General features: G+C 51.5%; 1 protein-coding gene and 1 pseudogene across 2 annotated transcripts in view; one reads left to right on the top strand and one right to left on the bottom strand.

Moving 5' to 3' along the window:
- Positions 1-12177, bottom strand: part of SGF29 (SAGA complex associated factor 29) — a 29152-nt gene extending 16975 nt beyond the window's left edge. For both annotated transcript variants that reach the window (XM_044232544.1, XM_044232543.1), the window contains exon 1: positions 11996-12177. The gene's annotated coding sequence lies outside the window, so the exon portion shown is untranslated. The remainder of the gene's footprint in view (positions 1-11995) is intronic.
- Positions 6810-8592, top strand: LOC122895263 (annotated as a pseudogene).
- Positions 12178-16187: the final 4010 nt, after the last annotated feature.

Here is a 16187-nt window from a genome sequence, read left to right as displayed (position 1 = left end):
TGAACCTCTCTACTTCTGTAGGCTAGAAACGGTCTACGGTTTAAAAAAGACTTTAAATCAATGTGTCCAGAATATACTCTTGAGTTAAATAATGGATGGTTGTACAAGTCTGTGAATGTACTTTTAAAAACCTAACAATGAATCGTGTGCTTTGAATGGGTGAATTATACGGTACATGAACTTTTAGCTCAATAGAACTTAAAAAACAAAAAAAAACAAAAAAAAAACAGGATGTCCAAAACCAGACTCCCCCCACCCCCCCACCCCCGCCCAGCCCACACTCCTTCCCTGTTGATGCGTCTTTAACCCATTTGGCCGCCTGTGCTGGAAACATGGAGCAAAGCCTGTCTCCCTGTGTCTCACCAGTCACCACTCCTGCTGACTTACTGCCCCATAAACCATCCCCTCCTTGGCCTTCACACACACACCCCCCCCATACCACTGGCCTCCCCACCCCCTTCTGCATTCTCCTCTCCGTCAGATCCACCCTCTGCGAGGTCCTAAAACCTCCCATCTAGAAGAAAAGTGTGGTCATGTCCCCCTCGCAAAGCTTTCAACCCCTGCCTGGAGAGAAGCCAAGACCCTCACGCACCACACTGACTCGAGGAAGAGGCTTCCGTCCCGTCCCCTCTGTCCGCACCCCGCGGGCCCCCTGCCCCCACCATCTCACCTCACCACTGCCTGCCTCACACTTCCTGGGCCAGCCATTCCCAGCCCCATGCTGTTCCCTCTACCTGGGATACCCTTCCTGCAAGCAGGACACCCCGAAATCTGCATGATTTCACGACTTAGTCTCTAAGACGCAGCTTCCCTACCCAGTCATCTCCTTCCACCAGCCACGGTCAGAGCCCCAGGGCCTCCAGCCCCACCCCCAGGCTCCTAGCCTGAGTTACGTCCCCTTTCTCTATGTACCATCCTGTGCACCTCGCACAGTGCCAACCAAATCCTATTAAAATTCTCTTCGTGTGTTTTTGTCTCCTCCCCAGCTGGTCTGTCTCTGAGGGTGGGGCTCACGGCCCCGTCTCCCTAGCTCGGGGCTGGCATGGGGTACCCACCCTGTGCACTGCCCCTGCTGCTCACCGCTCAAGCCACCGCGGCGCGGCTCCACCTCAGTCCTCCGTGATCTCTTGGCCCCTCTTGGACCTTTCCACTGCACGAAGTACCTGACCACTCGCTGCTTCTCAAAGCTCTGCTCTCTGGATTTCCAGGCCTCCGGTCCCCCCCCGCTTCTCCAACCACCCTGCACAGTCTTTCTGCTGCTCCCTCCTCCGCCCCAAAGGACCATCACCCCAGGAAGCCTTCTCTGTCTCTAACCCACTCCCTGGGCATCTTATCGGCTGTAAGGCCCCATATTCTGAAACCTCCAAATGGAGATCATCAGCCCTGACCTCTCCCCAAGGTTCCCAGCTCACATTTCCAGCTGCCACCTGAGGCTCAAGCCAGATGCCCCTCAAGACACCACCTACTTCCTGCTCTGCCCTGTCTTCTAGACGGGGGCTGACGGCATCTACCGCTGTCCGGCTAGCTTCCCAGCTGCAAATCCCAGAGTCCTCCATGCCTCCTCCTTGACCATCTACAACCCCACCTCCCTTTATCTGCTCTCTTCAAATTCTAGGGATTTTGCCTCAAAAATTTCTCTCAAAGCCAGCCCCTCCCTTCCACCACACCTGTCCCTCTCTTAGCTGGGGCTCTCCTCACATTATCACAGTATCATCCCATTTCTGCACCTCATCATGGTTGGTCACAAAGCCTGTTTCTCTTTAAAAAAATTTTTAATGTATACATATATACAAAACATATGCACAAAATAAAAAAATTCAAGTACAATGAAATCTCCCAGCCCTGGAAACCACCAGCAATGTTTCTTGGGTATTTCTCCAGAGGTATCCCATGGATACACAGGAGGAGAAAAAAAGCGTGTTATCTCCTCGAACCTTCTGCAAATGGAAGATGCACAGACAGACACACAGACCTGAGAGCCGGAGGCAGACGCGCAGCGCTGGCCGGAAAAGTGGACCCACGCGGTCTGGAGCGGAGGGAGTAGAGCAGACACCACAGCAGGCCGCAGGGGGGAGGCGGCCGCGTTTCCGGAGACCCGCAGCCTCGGACACTCGGCCCTACACCAGTTACCGGGACCCCCTCAGTACGAACGGTGACCGATGGTTTTTAAAAGGCTCTCATCTCCCCGCATTGCCCAGCGGCGTGAAACACGGAGAAGTGTGGACGTGGGTGACAGCAATCTGGAGGGGCGCCGGCCCAAGAAAATCTCAGCTCATGATTTGACAAAAAACCACTGCTTGCCCTGGAACGACCTGGCCACCAACTCAGCAAGTGGACCGAGAAGCCGTTCCACTCCCTGGGTGTCCGCTCCCCCAAACCTACCAGATAAATGCCGGCAGGTTCTTCCTGCTCACGGCCCCCTCTTGCTGGGGGCCCTCCTAAACCACTCCGGAGTCAGAACTCCCCGGCTGCCCAGAGCACTCTGGCCTCTTTCCTAATCTGGCAGGGGAAAAAATGGTGTAACCACATTAAAGAATCATTAAAGCAAGTCCCAGCGACCTGAAATGATCTTCCCTCCGCGCCCCTCTCTGCACACGCGACGGAGCGGCACCCGCACGCGTCCGCGCCGGTCCCCCGGGTTTCTGCTTGCGCGGAGCCCGCTTCTCACACTCCCGGCCCCCGAAGCGCAAGAACAGAGTCGCAGGCATCTTCGTGTCTTGGTACCCGGACGAGGCCTGGCACGCAGAGCGCTGGGCAGCTGCCTGTCAGACACCACTCTGGCAAACACAGGAGGGGGCGGACGGCACGTCCAGCACCCAGAGAATTACGGAGTTCTAGAAAAATACAAAATCCACCACTGGCCAAACCGCCAACAGACAAACGAACTGATGGTGCGTCCTTGAGGGGCCTTCCAAGAAGGGGACCAGGGGCAGAACAGCCGCGAAGCTCTCACCAGGCCACAGACTCACTCGTGGGGAGCACCTGAGCCTTCCCGGCATCAGGAAGAACCAGAGCGCCGCCCGACGAGCAACAACATATGGCAGCCCGGGCGGCGCCTGCCACCACGGACACGCTGGGTGAACGGGAGCTGCACCCCCTCCTTGTCTGGGAATCGGGGGGGGTCAGGGAACTGCCAGGAAAAAGCGGCGACTGTGCTAAGTGCTAAGTGGAGCAGCCTAAGGCCCCGGGAGAGGAAAACACGGAGGCATCACTCCCGAGCCCGAGGGCAGCCACGCGGAAGGGCCACACAGAGTCCGCACCGCTGGGGAGTGCCCTCCTGCCTGCTGGGCAGAGCCTTGCCTGGGAGAACCATCTCACGTCACGGTTTTACGACAAACTATCTCCAGATGCGCCCTGAGCTTGATTTCCCCCAGAAAACATAGCCAAGGCCAAGCCGATGGGAACACAGCAGCGGGCACGGGACCGTACAGCATGGAAAGGCCAGAGCTCCGAGCTGGGAGGCAGTGGCTTCCCGCCCCGGCTGACCCCATCAGGATTCCCAACCTCGAGAGGCTGGGCAAACTCTGACAGGTTTCCGGCTTCCTTACAAACTCTGAGGCAAGGCCCAGCACTGCGAACTTTGGGCTCCTGGCCCTCTCTTCTCAGCACTGACCGAGGAGCCGCGCCGTCCGGTCCTACCCACAGAGGAACCACCATTCTGACATTTCTCACTACAGATGACTTCCCCCCATTCTGGAACTTCATAGAAGTGTAATCACGGGGCCCCCGAGTGGCTCAGCTGGTGGAACAACGGACTCCTGATTTCTGCTCAAGTCGTGATCTCAAGGTCGTGAGACTGAGCCCCGAGCGGGGCTCCGCGGTGCAAAGAGTCGCACGGGGCCAGCTCGGGATTCCCTCCCCCTCTGCCCCTCCCCCCGCTCGCACACGCCTTCTCTCTACATAAACTAATTAAAATCTTCTAAAAAACGAGGAAATGTAATCATGCCACCCACATGCTTTAGCGCACGGACCCTCTGAACGTGCGGTGTGTGTCAGGAGTTTGTCCTTTCCTACCGCCGAGCAACACGGTGTTCTCCCTCGCACATCCGAACAAACCCGTCTGTCTGGCCGGCTCTGTCCTGAGCGCACCTGGGCTCTTCCCAGCTTGGGGCCACCGTGAATAAAACTACCAGGAGTGGTTTTTTTAGACCTAACGTTCGTTTTTCTTAAGCCCCTGGGCCTGAGCTGGGGGTGTGATTTTCCGAGGAAGTACCCCACCAGACTCTTCCCCGCCGAAGGGGGAGCAGATCCCCTCCCGCAGCAGCAAACGAAGTCCCAGACGCTCGCCGTCCTCGCCGTGCACAGCGCGGCCATCTTCATCGCATCTAAAACCATTTCCGGCCGTCCGGGCTGGCAGGAAGCGGATTCTCACCGTGGTTTCAATCTAGACCTCTCCGGCGACCGATGAGGTTGAAGGGGCTGCCTTCCCACGCCCTTACTTGGCTTCCTTCATGTTCAAGTCCGTGGCTTTGTAGCAGAGTCACAAGGTTGTGCAACCATCACCGCCGCCTGATTTTAGGGTATCTTCAAGACCTCCCCACATCTGTAGCCAACGGCAGTCACCGCCCCTACCCCCAGTCCCTCCTACCCTCAGCCATGGGCAACTGTTCACACAACTGTCCTTTCTAGACACTTCCTTAGAAATAGAGTCACACAGCACGTGGCCTGCAGAGACTTGGCTTCCTTCACTGAGCACAGTATCTCCAAGGTTCGTCCGTCCCGTCCGTGTGTATTTCGCTCCTTTTACAGCTGATCTCCTGTGTACGGACAGACCTCATTTTGTTTTTGCATTCATCAGCTGATGAGACATTTAGGTAAAGTGACTTTCACATCAAGAATCTGGGGGGCGCCTGGGTGGCTCAGTCGTTAAGCATGTGCCTTCGGCTCAGGTCACGATCCCAGGCTCCTTGGATCGAGCCCCACATTGGGCTCCCTGCTCAGTGGGAAGCCTGCTTCTCCCTCCCGCTCTAACCCTGCTTCTGTTCCCTCTTTCATTGTGTCTCTCTCTGTCAAATAAATAAATAAAATCTTTAAAAAATCTGGAATTCCTTCTGCATAGCTATCTCGTTTCCAAGGTGAGTCTTTATTAGTGAAAAGGCATGAAAAACAACAAACGAGACGCACCGGGGCCACCTTGGCTTCTGGGTACCACTCCTGCTGCACTTAACCAGTTAGGGGCTGTCGTCTGGTTTTGTACGTGTGGGCGCGCAGTCTATAACCATTGTTTGCAGGACCTCTGAGCATTCTCCCATCACCTTTGCTCTGTTTTGGTAACAGGACTCCAATTTCTCTTTGGGAAACTGTCCCTCCCCTTGGCTCCAAAGGTGGGAGTATTCCATTCTCCTGACCAATGTGACTGGCTCAGAAGACGTATGCGACCCAAGTCTGGTCCAAATCAACTTAAAATCTCTGGCTAGGAGCCATCGACCTGCAGAGGGAGACACTCTTTCAGTTGGTTGCTAAGAGAGTAGCAGGGAAGGCTGGAAATGATGGAGGCTTTTGCCTGCCAAAGAGAGAAACCAACGTGAAGAGAAACAGCGCTGAAATACATAAAAAACCCTGGGGACGTCAGTTTGGTTTCTGGATATAACCGTGCCTGAAGCTGGCCGACCCAGGACTTTTCAGTTAGAGTCTAACAGACACTCCTCTTCTGCTTGGACTGGTTTGGGCTCACTTTCTGTTCACTGCAACTGGGAAGTCTGATAGGTAATCCTAGGGACAAAGGACGTATTAATTGTTACCTATCCGGTCCAGATCTGCTCTCTAGCCCTTCTCTAGAAGCCAAGGCCTCATTCAAACAAATCCAAACAGGCTATACTTAAACCTCTCTAACAATAATCCTACAGAGCTTAAGACGGTAAGCGCTTTGTTCTGAACCAAAGGGAAGGCAGGCTTCTAAGACCCTGCACTAAGATCCCATACTCTCGATCTGGCCACCATCACAACAACCTCCATTCATCAACGGGTTTGAAAAAAGTTAAGGAGATGCTCTTTTCTTTCCCCTAATACCTACCATGCTTCCAGACCAGAGCCTACACAAGGGATTCTCAGTGAAACCTTAGAGTAATCCCATAAGCACACCCTCTTTATAACTGGGGAAACAAGTTCAGGTTGGTTAAATTATGCGGGGTAACTTGGAAAATACAGGTAACTGCAAACCTGCAAACTAAAATCTGTGCTCTCCCTCCCAATTCCAGGCCTTGTAACAAGCTCAGCTTACTCAATAGCAAAACAGGTGACAGAAGTAGAACCATTTCGTCTACCGTAAACTGTCATTTAACCTCCAATGGTGATTCCTGGTGGTGCCTGATAAAAAGAGGTAGAAAAACAAAGGCGATCAGGACAGTTATTCCTTACTGAATACCTACTATGCGCTAAGCACTTCTACGTAGACGACCCCACCTAACTCTCCTAATGGTCCCGCAGAGTGAGTGCTGTACTCCTCATTTAGCACTGTGGAAAGCAGAGTCTTGGGGAAATCAGGGCCTTTACGGAGGTCACACAAGTCGTAAGTGGTAGAGGCAGGACTCAAATCCAGATCTGACTCTAGCACCTAAGTCTTAAGGCTCAAACAGCCTTAAGATCAACATCCAAACCCCATTGGTTCGATGTTCCACACACTGGCTTCTACTACATGGATACAGAGACCACAAATCCTGGAGCGATGTAAATTGGGTATTTTGTTTCAGTGCAGACGATACAGCAAAATTCTATAGAAGATTCATTGAAAGTCTCTGTAAGGCAGTCAGTCCGGAGGCTGTGGCTGCAGAGTGAGCCCCTCCCCAACTCGCCACCCGCCCGGAGGAGAAGCTGAGAAGATGCTGTCTGTGCGTGTCGCCACAGCCATGGCCTGTGCCCTCCCTCGGCGGGCCGGGCTGTTCCCCAAAAATGCTTGGGGATCACCCTTCACTGCTGCAAGGAACCTCCATGCCTCTTACACCCGTCTCAGAAGACGGCCCTGCTGAAGTGTCCTCTGTCCTGGAAGAGCGTATTCCTGGAGCTGGTACCTCTGTTGACCTTGAAGAGGCTGGCCATGTCCTGAGCACTGATGATGGCAGAGCCCGTGTACGTGTGCTGAGAAATGTTCAGGCACAGGGAATGGTAGAGTTTTCTTCAGGTTTACAGGGTATGTCTCTGAACTTGGAAGCTGACGGTGGGGGTACTGCCGTGTTTGGAAATGATAAACTAATTGAGGAAGGCGGTATCATGAAGAGAACAGGCACCACCGGGGACGTTCCGCTTGGTGAGGAGTTACTGGGCCGTGCTGTAGATGCCCTTGGTAATGCCACTGATGGAAAAGGTCCAGTTGGTTCCCAGACCCATGGGGGAGTTGGCCCGAAAGGCCCTGGGATCATTCTTTGAATCTCTGTGTGCAAACCAATGTAGACGCGCATGAAGGCTGCAGAGAGCTTGTTGCCAGCTGGTCGTGGTCAGCGTGAGCAGCGTACAGGGGACCCAGACCGGCAAAACACCAACTGCTTTGGATGCAATCATTAACCAGAAATGCTCCAACAACGGAACCGATGAAGTGCAGAAGCTACACAGTATCTACACTGCGTTGGTCGGAGGGGGCCCACTGGTGCTCAGCCGGCCATGAGACCTCCAGATGCAAAGGCCGAGAGGTACACCGCCGTGGCTTCAGCCACTCTCCTGACGCTGCTCCACTGCAGCACCTGGCTCCTTCTGCTGGTGGTTCTACGGGAGAGTATTTTAGATAGGACGGCAAACAGGCTGTCACTTACCGTCAGGTGTCTCTGCTGCTCCGCAGCCCCTGTCCGGGAGGCGGACCCCGTGTGTCCCACCTACACTACCGTCTGCTAGAGAAAGCAGCCACAACGAAGGCTTCCTTTGGTGGTGGCTCCTTGACTGCTTCCCCAGTCACAGAAACACGAGCTGGCGATGTGTCTACTTATTTCCACCAGACGTCATTTCCACCACTGACGGACAGATCTTCTTGGAAACAAGAGTTAGCTGTTCTACAGAGGAATCCTCCCTGCCATTATCGCTGACTTGTCTGTGTCCCGTGTGGGATCTGCTGCCCAAACCAGGGCCATGAAGCAGGTGGCAGGCACCACGAAGCTGGAATTGGCTCAGTATCGTGAGGTTGCTGCCTTTGGCCAGTTCAGTTCTGACCTTGATGTTGCCACTTAACAACTCTTGAGTCCCGGCATGCAACCGACTGAGTTGCTGAAGCAAGGTCAGTCTTCTTCCACAGCTGCCGAAGAACAAGTGGCTGTTATTTATGCCGGTGGAAGAGGGTATCTGATAAACTGAAGCCCGGCAAGATCACAAAATTCGAGCACGCTTTCCTGGCTCGTGTCATCAGCCAGCACCAAGCCCTGTTGGGCACAGAAGGACGGATGGAAAGATCTCAGAACGGTCAGATGCTGAGCTGAAAGAGACTGTGACAAACTTCTTGGCTGGACCTGAAGCTTAAACTCCTGTGGATTCCCATGAAGTACCAGTTTGGTTTTGTCGTCGTTCATCCGAGCAATCAGTTCCATTTGTAAGAGGATTACTCTCATACTCCAGATGTACAAAATTATGTTAAAAATGAAGGCTGCAGGGGCACCTGGGTGGTTCAGTGGGTTAAGCCTCTGCCTTCAGCTCAGGTCATGATCCCAGGGTCCTGGGATCAAGCCCCGCATCAGGCTCTCTGCTCAGCGGGGAGCCTGCTTCCTCCTCTCTCTGCCTGCCTCTCTGCCTGCTTGTGATCTCTCTCTCTCTCTGTGTCAAATAAATAAATAAAATCTTTAAAAAAAAATGAAGGCTGTATATTGGTTGGCTAATAAAATAAAATAAAATAAAATCTTTGTAAGGCTCTTTGTACACAATTTCAGAACTAGGGGTTCAAAAGGCTTGTGACTTACTACATGTCCCCATTTCCAGCTCCAGAAGGTTGGGTCACTAAAGCTGCTGCTGACAGATGCTGATGGACCGACCCCCCGAGACTGGGGTGCCCACAGCTGGACCAGCTGATTATGAAACAAACACTGTGGTTTACAGACCACCTTTTCTTTTTTTTTTAAGTTTTGTGGGTTTTTTTGAAGTTAAATTTAAGCAATCTTTACACCCAACATGGGGCTTGAACTCATGACCCCAAGATCATGAGCCACATGCTCCCCTGAGCCAGCCAGGCGCCCCTACAAAACACTGCCAAGGCCCTTCTTCGGGTCTCAGACAGCCCGGCCCTCTCAAACAGCAACAGCACACGATAACCACAGTGAGCAATTCCAGTACCCGCATTCCAAACAAGCACACTTTTGTGCTTCTGTCCTGCCTGCCTGAAATGCTCTCTGATCCTTCCCCGTCTCCCCTGGGTCTCAAATTTGCTCATCTTTCAGGGTCCAATCAACTAGCAGCAAAGCTAACACTTCTACAGTGGCGCTTGCCAGCCTTCTTCACACCACAGCATGCACAGAACGGAATGCTTCCAGTCACATGGGAACGGCAGACTCGCGTCAAAGAACAGAGCTGCTCAGAGCCAGGAAAGTATGGCAGGGGGATCGGGCTGCCGCACGCCCCACTGATCTGCCCTGATGCCAATGGCAGTCAAATCTTCCAAAGCACAGTGGTCAAACTCCTGTTCCTGCACTGGTCACATACACGCCGAGTGACCGTTTCACTTACCCGTCTCTCCTGGAGACCATGAGCTCTTAGAAGACTGCCATGCAGTTGTATTCCTCTTTCATATTCCCCACAACTAGCACAGGGCCTGGCACCTACTAAGTCTTCAGAATAGATCACTGAACCAAACTTAATCCTGAATATCTCTTTTTTTTTTTTTTAAAGATTTTATTTATTTATTTGACAGAGAGAGATCACAAGTAGATGGAGAGGCAGGCAGAGAGAGAGAGAGGGAAGCAGGCTCCCTGCCGAGCAGAGAGCCCGATGTGGGACTCGATCCCAGGACCCTGAGATCACGACCTGAGCTGAAGGCAGAGGCTTAACCCACTGAGCCACCCAGGCGCCCCCTGAATATCTCTTAAAATAGTCTTTCAACAATTCTGGAGCTGGGCTATTCAATACCTTCACTCGAACCTCAGAAAAAAAAAAAAAAGAGTTGCTTTTTTTTTTTTTTTTTTTTTTTAAAGCAAGCTCCATGCCCGGCATGGAGCCCAACACAGCATGAAGTCCAATGTGGGCCAGATGTGGGGCCTGAACTCATGACCCCAAAATGCGAGGCCCGAACTTATGACCCCAAGATGAAGACCTGAGCTGAGATCAAGAGTTGGATGCTTAACCGACAGAGCCACCCAGGCACCCCAATTAGCTATTAGACTCTAAGGGGGACAGTCTACTCCCCATTTACAGAGAAGAGGTACTTCTCTATAAATTCATTCCCTCAGTAGTATTTGTCAAATACCTACTGTGCGACAGGCATGAGAAATAGACAACAGTGGGGCGTCTGGGTGGCTCAGTCCTGAAGTGTCTGCCTTCAGCTCAGGTCATGATCCCGGGGTCCCTGCATTGGGCGCCCTGCTCGGCGAGGCGCCTGCTTCTCCCTCTTCCACTCCCCCTGCTTGTGTTCCCTCTCTGTCTCTCTGTCAAATAAATAAAATCTTTTTAAAAAAAATTAAAAAAAAAAAAAAAGAAATGGACAACAGTGAATGACAAAAAAGTGTCCCTGCCTTGCTTACAGAATTCAGTCCAGAAAGGAACACAAACTTTAAACAAATACTTCCATCTAGTCAGTGAAGTAAACACTCTTAAAGGAACATGGAGAACACAATAGGTGCATGGATAAATGTGAATAAACGATGACAGGGAATACTGAAAAACTGAAAACACAAATTCTCAGGCAATCAGGACCAAGCGCCAAAGAGAAATCCTTTTGACAAAGTATCTCTTTGAGAGCGTGAGGGCCAGCAGTGAAACTTCAAAGCCTCAAGGGCAAATAGGTACTAAAAGGAAAGGGGCGCGGGGGCAAAACCCACCAAGAAGAACTCAGCGTTTGGCCTAAGCAAGTGGAAGAATGGGGAGACTGGGGAAGGTGAAGGAGCCTGAGGGGCTAAGACTCAGAATTTCCGTTCTGGACGTCTCTGAGATACCGATTTGACATTTTTTATTTTTTTTTTTAAGATTTTATTTATTTATTTGACAGAGATCACAAATATGCAGAGAAGCAGACAGAGAGAAAGGAGGAAGCAGGCTCCCCGCTGAGCAGAGAGCCCGATGCGGGACTCGATCCCAGGACCCCGAGATCATGACCTGAGCCGAAGGCAGCGGCTTACCCCACTGAGCCACCCAGGCGCCCCCGATCTGACATTTTGAGAGAGACCGCAGTCTGGGGTTCAGGGTAGAGCTTTGGGTGGAAGACGGGAATCTGAGAGCGCCCCAGACGGGATTTATACTTAGCAAAAGAGAAACCAGAGAGCTGAGGCGAAAAGAGCAGAATGTTCCCCAAACCCGATGAGAGACGTGCCCCCAGGCCAGGGCAGTGATGACCGCACCGAGCACCGCCGCGGAGCAAGAGCGAACGGACACTGGGTGTGGCGACCGAGGGGCCGCTGGGAGTTTCAACCCAAGCGCTATCTCGAGTGGAGTCGGGGGCTAGATGGGGTCGGGTTCAGAGCTGGACCTCGCGCTGCACACCGGCGCAGAGAGACGAGGAGGCCACTGGAAGTCTCTGCAGGCCGAGTGGTGACCTCCTTAACAGGTGCCTGTCCTCCGCACCGTCCTCCCGCGCCTGCGCCCAGAACCCCGCCTCCGCCGCCGGCGCGCCCCGCCCCGCTCCGCGCTCGCCCGCTTCCCCTCCTCGCCCAGTCGGCCCGCGCACGCGCAGATCCAAACACCGCCGGCGCGAGCCCTCCCTTTCCCCAAGCCCCGCCTCTCCCCGCCCAGGGCGCGTGCGCACCGCCCCTCGAGAGCCGCCTCAGGGAGGCTCGGGAATGGGAACGTGCGGGCGGGGGAGGGGAGTGAGGAGGGGGCGGGGACCCCCGGCCCTCCGCTCCCCCCCATCCCCCGGGGGCCCCAGACCGCGACCCATCCCCACCTGACAAGCCAACGGCGGAATGGGCACGTCGCACTCGCAATTACGAGGGCAGGCGCAGGCGTGCCCCTCGAACCCTTTTTCAAAGTCTGGCGATCATAACGCGCTTGCGTTCGAAGATTCGCGGCACGTCGAGACCCGCACACGCCTTTTTCCTTCTATGAGCCAGTCGCAGCGCGAACCCCTCCACGCACGCGCCGTACTTGCTCTGTGACGCGCCGCGCTGCTCCTTGGGATATGTAGTTTTTACTTTGCATCACCTACGCCCGACTGGCCCGCTAAACGTTGGAACACGCTAGGGCCCTCGTGTTGTCAGCATCCTCTCTCATTCCCCCAAACCTCTGTAACATAATTAAAAAAAACTTTTTTTAGACCTCAAACGGCTCCAAATTATAAAGTCTATTTGAAAAAAATTTTAAATTAAAACAAGCAGATCCGTAGACTCAGAAATTGCACTTTTAGGGGAGATTTCCCAGGAACGTGTTAAGGACATGAATAAATATTAAACTACTTTACTTTACATCCTTGTATCTCATGGTTTCTTACATAACCCCTACCAAAGTTTGAAATTAACATTTATTTCGTTTATTTTTACACTGGCCGGCTCAATAAGATTAGAATCATCTGTTTTGTTCACCTTTGTATTCCTAGTACTTAGTACATTCCTAGTACCTATGAGGGCACTTCATAGGCCCTCAATATTTGTCTACGCACTTCAAAGAATCTCAGACTTCAACACAAACTATTTCAGCCCCAAATTAACACAACATCAAGCTTGTTTCTTTCTTTTTTTTTTTTTTTTAAAGATTTTATTTATTTATTTGACAGAGAGAGATTACAAGTAGGCAGAGAGGCAGGCAGAGAGAGAGAGGGAGGAAGCAGGCTTCCCGCTGAGCAGAGAGCCTGATGCGGGACTCGATCCCAGGACCCTGAGATCATGACCTGAGCCGAAGGCAGCGGCTTAACCCACTGAGCCACCCAGGCGCCCCATCAAGCTTGTTTCTTTTTGAAGTCTCTGTCTCACAATGGCCTGACCACCGGCCCAGTCTCTGCTCTATATCCTGCATTTTTAAGAAGCTTATGCTGGCGAGGATTTCACAAATTTCGCGTTTGTAGAGGTCTCAGAAGCTGCCTCTCCTGAATGTCAACTATTGATCTTAGTCACAGAATTTATCTGTAATCTCTGATGTTTCTACTGTTAAACAACAAAAATTCGACTGGGTAACTTAAGAGGTGAAATTGGTTTTGTGGAATGATTCATGAATCAGGCAGCATCCCATCTGACAAATAGAAAGGCGTTCCATCGAGCTGAAGAAAAGGAAAGGTTTTTGAAGACAAAGAGGGAGCGGGGGAGAAAAAGGGTATTATTAGCCAAGAATACATTGTTTCAGGCAAGGTCACCCTCCTAAGGGAAATGGATCACTAAATCTCCTAGTGCTGACCAAGAAATTCCATGTTGATTGGTTCAATAATAAATAGGAACAGTTCTCATTTGTTGGCCACATACTGTATATGTTAAATATGGTTTATGTGTTTCATTCGCATCACATGCTCCATCCACTGTTCATCTCCACCACACGTGCCCTGGTCTAAGCCACACTTGCCTAAACAACTGTAAGACCTTTTAACTGTTTATTCCCCTATGTAGAGGTTGGGCTACTCTTTGCTTGCTTCCTGACAGACTATAATCATTGGGCTCTGGATACCCTCTCGCTTGTTTATTCTATTTATGGCCCTTATTGCTTTACTTCTCCTCCCTTCCCCAGTGTGTGTGAGAGTGTCTTTGTCAAACACGCGTGTTGTCTTGTATGCATGGATTTTTAATTTACCTAAATGGTATTGTGCTAGAAACCTCATTGAGTTTCTCATTTTTCCCACTCAGCACGATGCTTTTAAGACTTGTCCTTGGTGCTGTGTGTGCCTGTTACTTAGAATAACTGTGCAATATTTCATAATGGACACTCACATTGCCGCGTGATGGATATCTAAACTGGCTACCACAGCGTCACCGGGAACAGTCTCAAGCCTGCCCTCTTGTGGCCAATGTGAGGACTTTTCTGGGCAGTACAACTATCAGGTGAGACTAATAGCCCCTTAAATTGTCTGCCTTCATCCATTTGTCCAGAATGTTCTTTTTTTTTCCCCAGAAATCCCATTTTGGTAGCAACCTCTCAGGGTAGACTCACACTTATGTGACTCACAAGAGACTGATGTGTAAACCAGAACCCACTAAGTTATATGGGGAGATTTAAAACTGTGGTGCTGACCAGAACACTCCCTTTGCTCAGACAGCAGAGTCCCTTTCTGTAAGAAAGCCACAGTGGCAAAAAAAGACTGGGCCCTCTGGTCTGCCCTTTAGTCTCACTGGATTGGAGCATCACATCCGAAATCCTTTCTAAAAAGTCTTGAAGTCACAGGGATCTTGACTGAAGGTCTCTTGAGGGCCTTCAGAGGGAGTTACATAGCATGGCTTCCTAACACTCCCTTCACAGAGTTCCCCTGCTGAGGGCAATACTCACATCTCTCCCCTCTCTTTGCTTTCTCCCCCTTCAGAGCTGGCTTTTTGCCAAGGGGCTTCGGGCTCCTTCTGTGGAAAGCGAGCCCCTCTCTCACCTCGTCCCTGTTCACGCCTACCCATTACCACGTGAACAAAACAAAACAAAAAGGCTTGAAGCTCACATCCAAAAGAACTATCTTTTTTTTTTTTAAAGATTTTATTTATTTATTTGACAGAGAGAAATCACAAGTAGATGGAGAGGCAGGCAGAGAGAGAGAGAGAGGGAAGCAGGCCGATCCCAGGACCCTGAGATCATGACCTGAGCCGAAGGCAGAGCCTTAACCCACTGAGCCACCCAGGCGCCCCCATCTTGTTAGTTCTGATGACAGACCTACCTGGAGGTCACGTCACCCCCGGGGACGGCTGGACTCAGCAGGAAACATAGAGCTCCGGGCCCAAGAGATAGGAACGCTTGCTCACCACTCAAAGGAACATGAAAGAATTCAACCAAATGAGCTTACCCACGTGTAGACCTTCCTGGGACCAGACAGAGTGACACGAGAAGGAGCTAAGTCACATCCGTTAACAGGACTTCATGGGTCTCCAATCAAAACCTTCTCAGAAGCTCCCCACCCCCCAAGCCTAGCCCCAAATTTTGCCCCTAAAAACCCTCACTTGTAAGCCATCGGGGAGTTTGGGACTTCGGAGCGTTAACTCCCTCCGTGACAGCACACCAATAAATAGCCTAGCCTCCTTCACGGCAGAAGCTCGGTGTCGGTGTTCATGGGCTTGCAGAGCTAGACGGACTGAACTCTCATCTGGTTTGGCTCCGTGCTGTTCAGTTGGATCTGACCTCCCACGGGAGGCAGGTGGGGCCAGCTGTTCACACTGCTTCGCGTCCCCAACACGTACAAAAGAAGGCACAGCACGACCAGAAGGTGGCGTTGTGTGCGTGGAACCTGAGGGAGGAAGGGGGTTGCAATACATTAGCTCTTAAAACTGGCTTGAATCCCCCGTCACTTCTAAAATAGGTATACACTGTAGGAAGCCACACATTGCAGCAATCTAGAATCTGTAATGGAGAAAGTATAAGTTTTCCATTATCCTCGTTAGGGTATGACCACTGTGTACGTGTTCCATCCCCCAATCTCCTCTCCTTTCGTTTTTGTTTTTGTTCTTTTACAATTACTACAATGATTTTGCTTACAAAAATAAGGTTAGCCTGAGGTTCCATGGGTGACAGCAGCCCCAAGATGATGGTCTTTATAATTTGAATATATTATTTGGATAGACTTTCGTCTGTCAGTATGGAATGCTGTATCAGATGGAACAGGCTCAGTGATTGCTTTGAGGAACCCCAGGATTCTCTGGACAATCCTCAGGCAGGATGCCCCCTTCGAAGACCAGTACTTCTTCTGTAAGGGGTCCCAGAAGCACCCCACCATCCAGGAGTGGTTGGATAGAAAGTCAGCTAGATCGCATAAAACCTGGATTGGAATTTATACAGTCAAGGATTGTGAACCTACCCAAGAAGCCCTCACCAGAAATTTTAAGGTGATATTGTCCACTTTGTTTTGTTTCTTTTTTAAAGGTTTTTATTTATTTGAGAGACCGAGAGAGGGAGAACACAGGCAGGGGGAGGGGCAGAGGGAGAGGGAGGAGCAGTCTCCCCACTGACTGTGGGTTTCTCCCTCCTGG

Source organism: Neovison vison, chromosome 14 (assembly GCF_020171115.1).
Source record: "Neovison vison isolate M4711 chromosome 14, ASM_NN_V1, whole genome shotgun sequence".
In the NCBI taxonomy this organism is placed as follows: Eukaryota; Metazoa; Chordata; class Mammalia; order Carnivora; family Mustelidae; genus Neogale; species Neogale vison.
The sequence above is the reverse complement of the archived record's forward strand: the minus strand, read 5'-3'. Positions and strand labels throughout refer to the sequence as shown.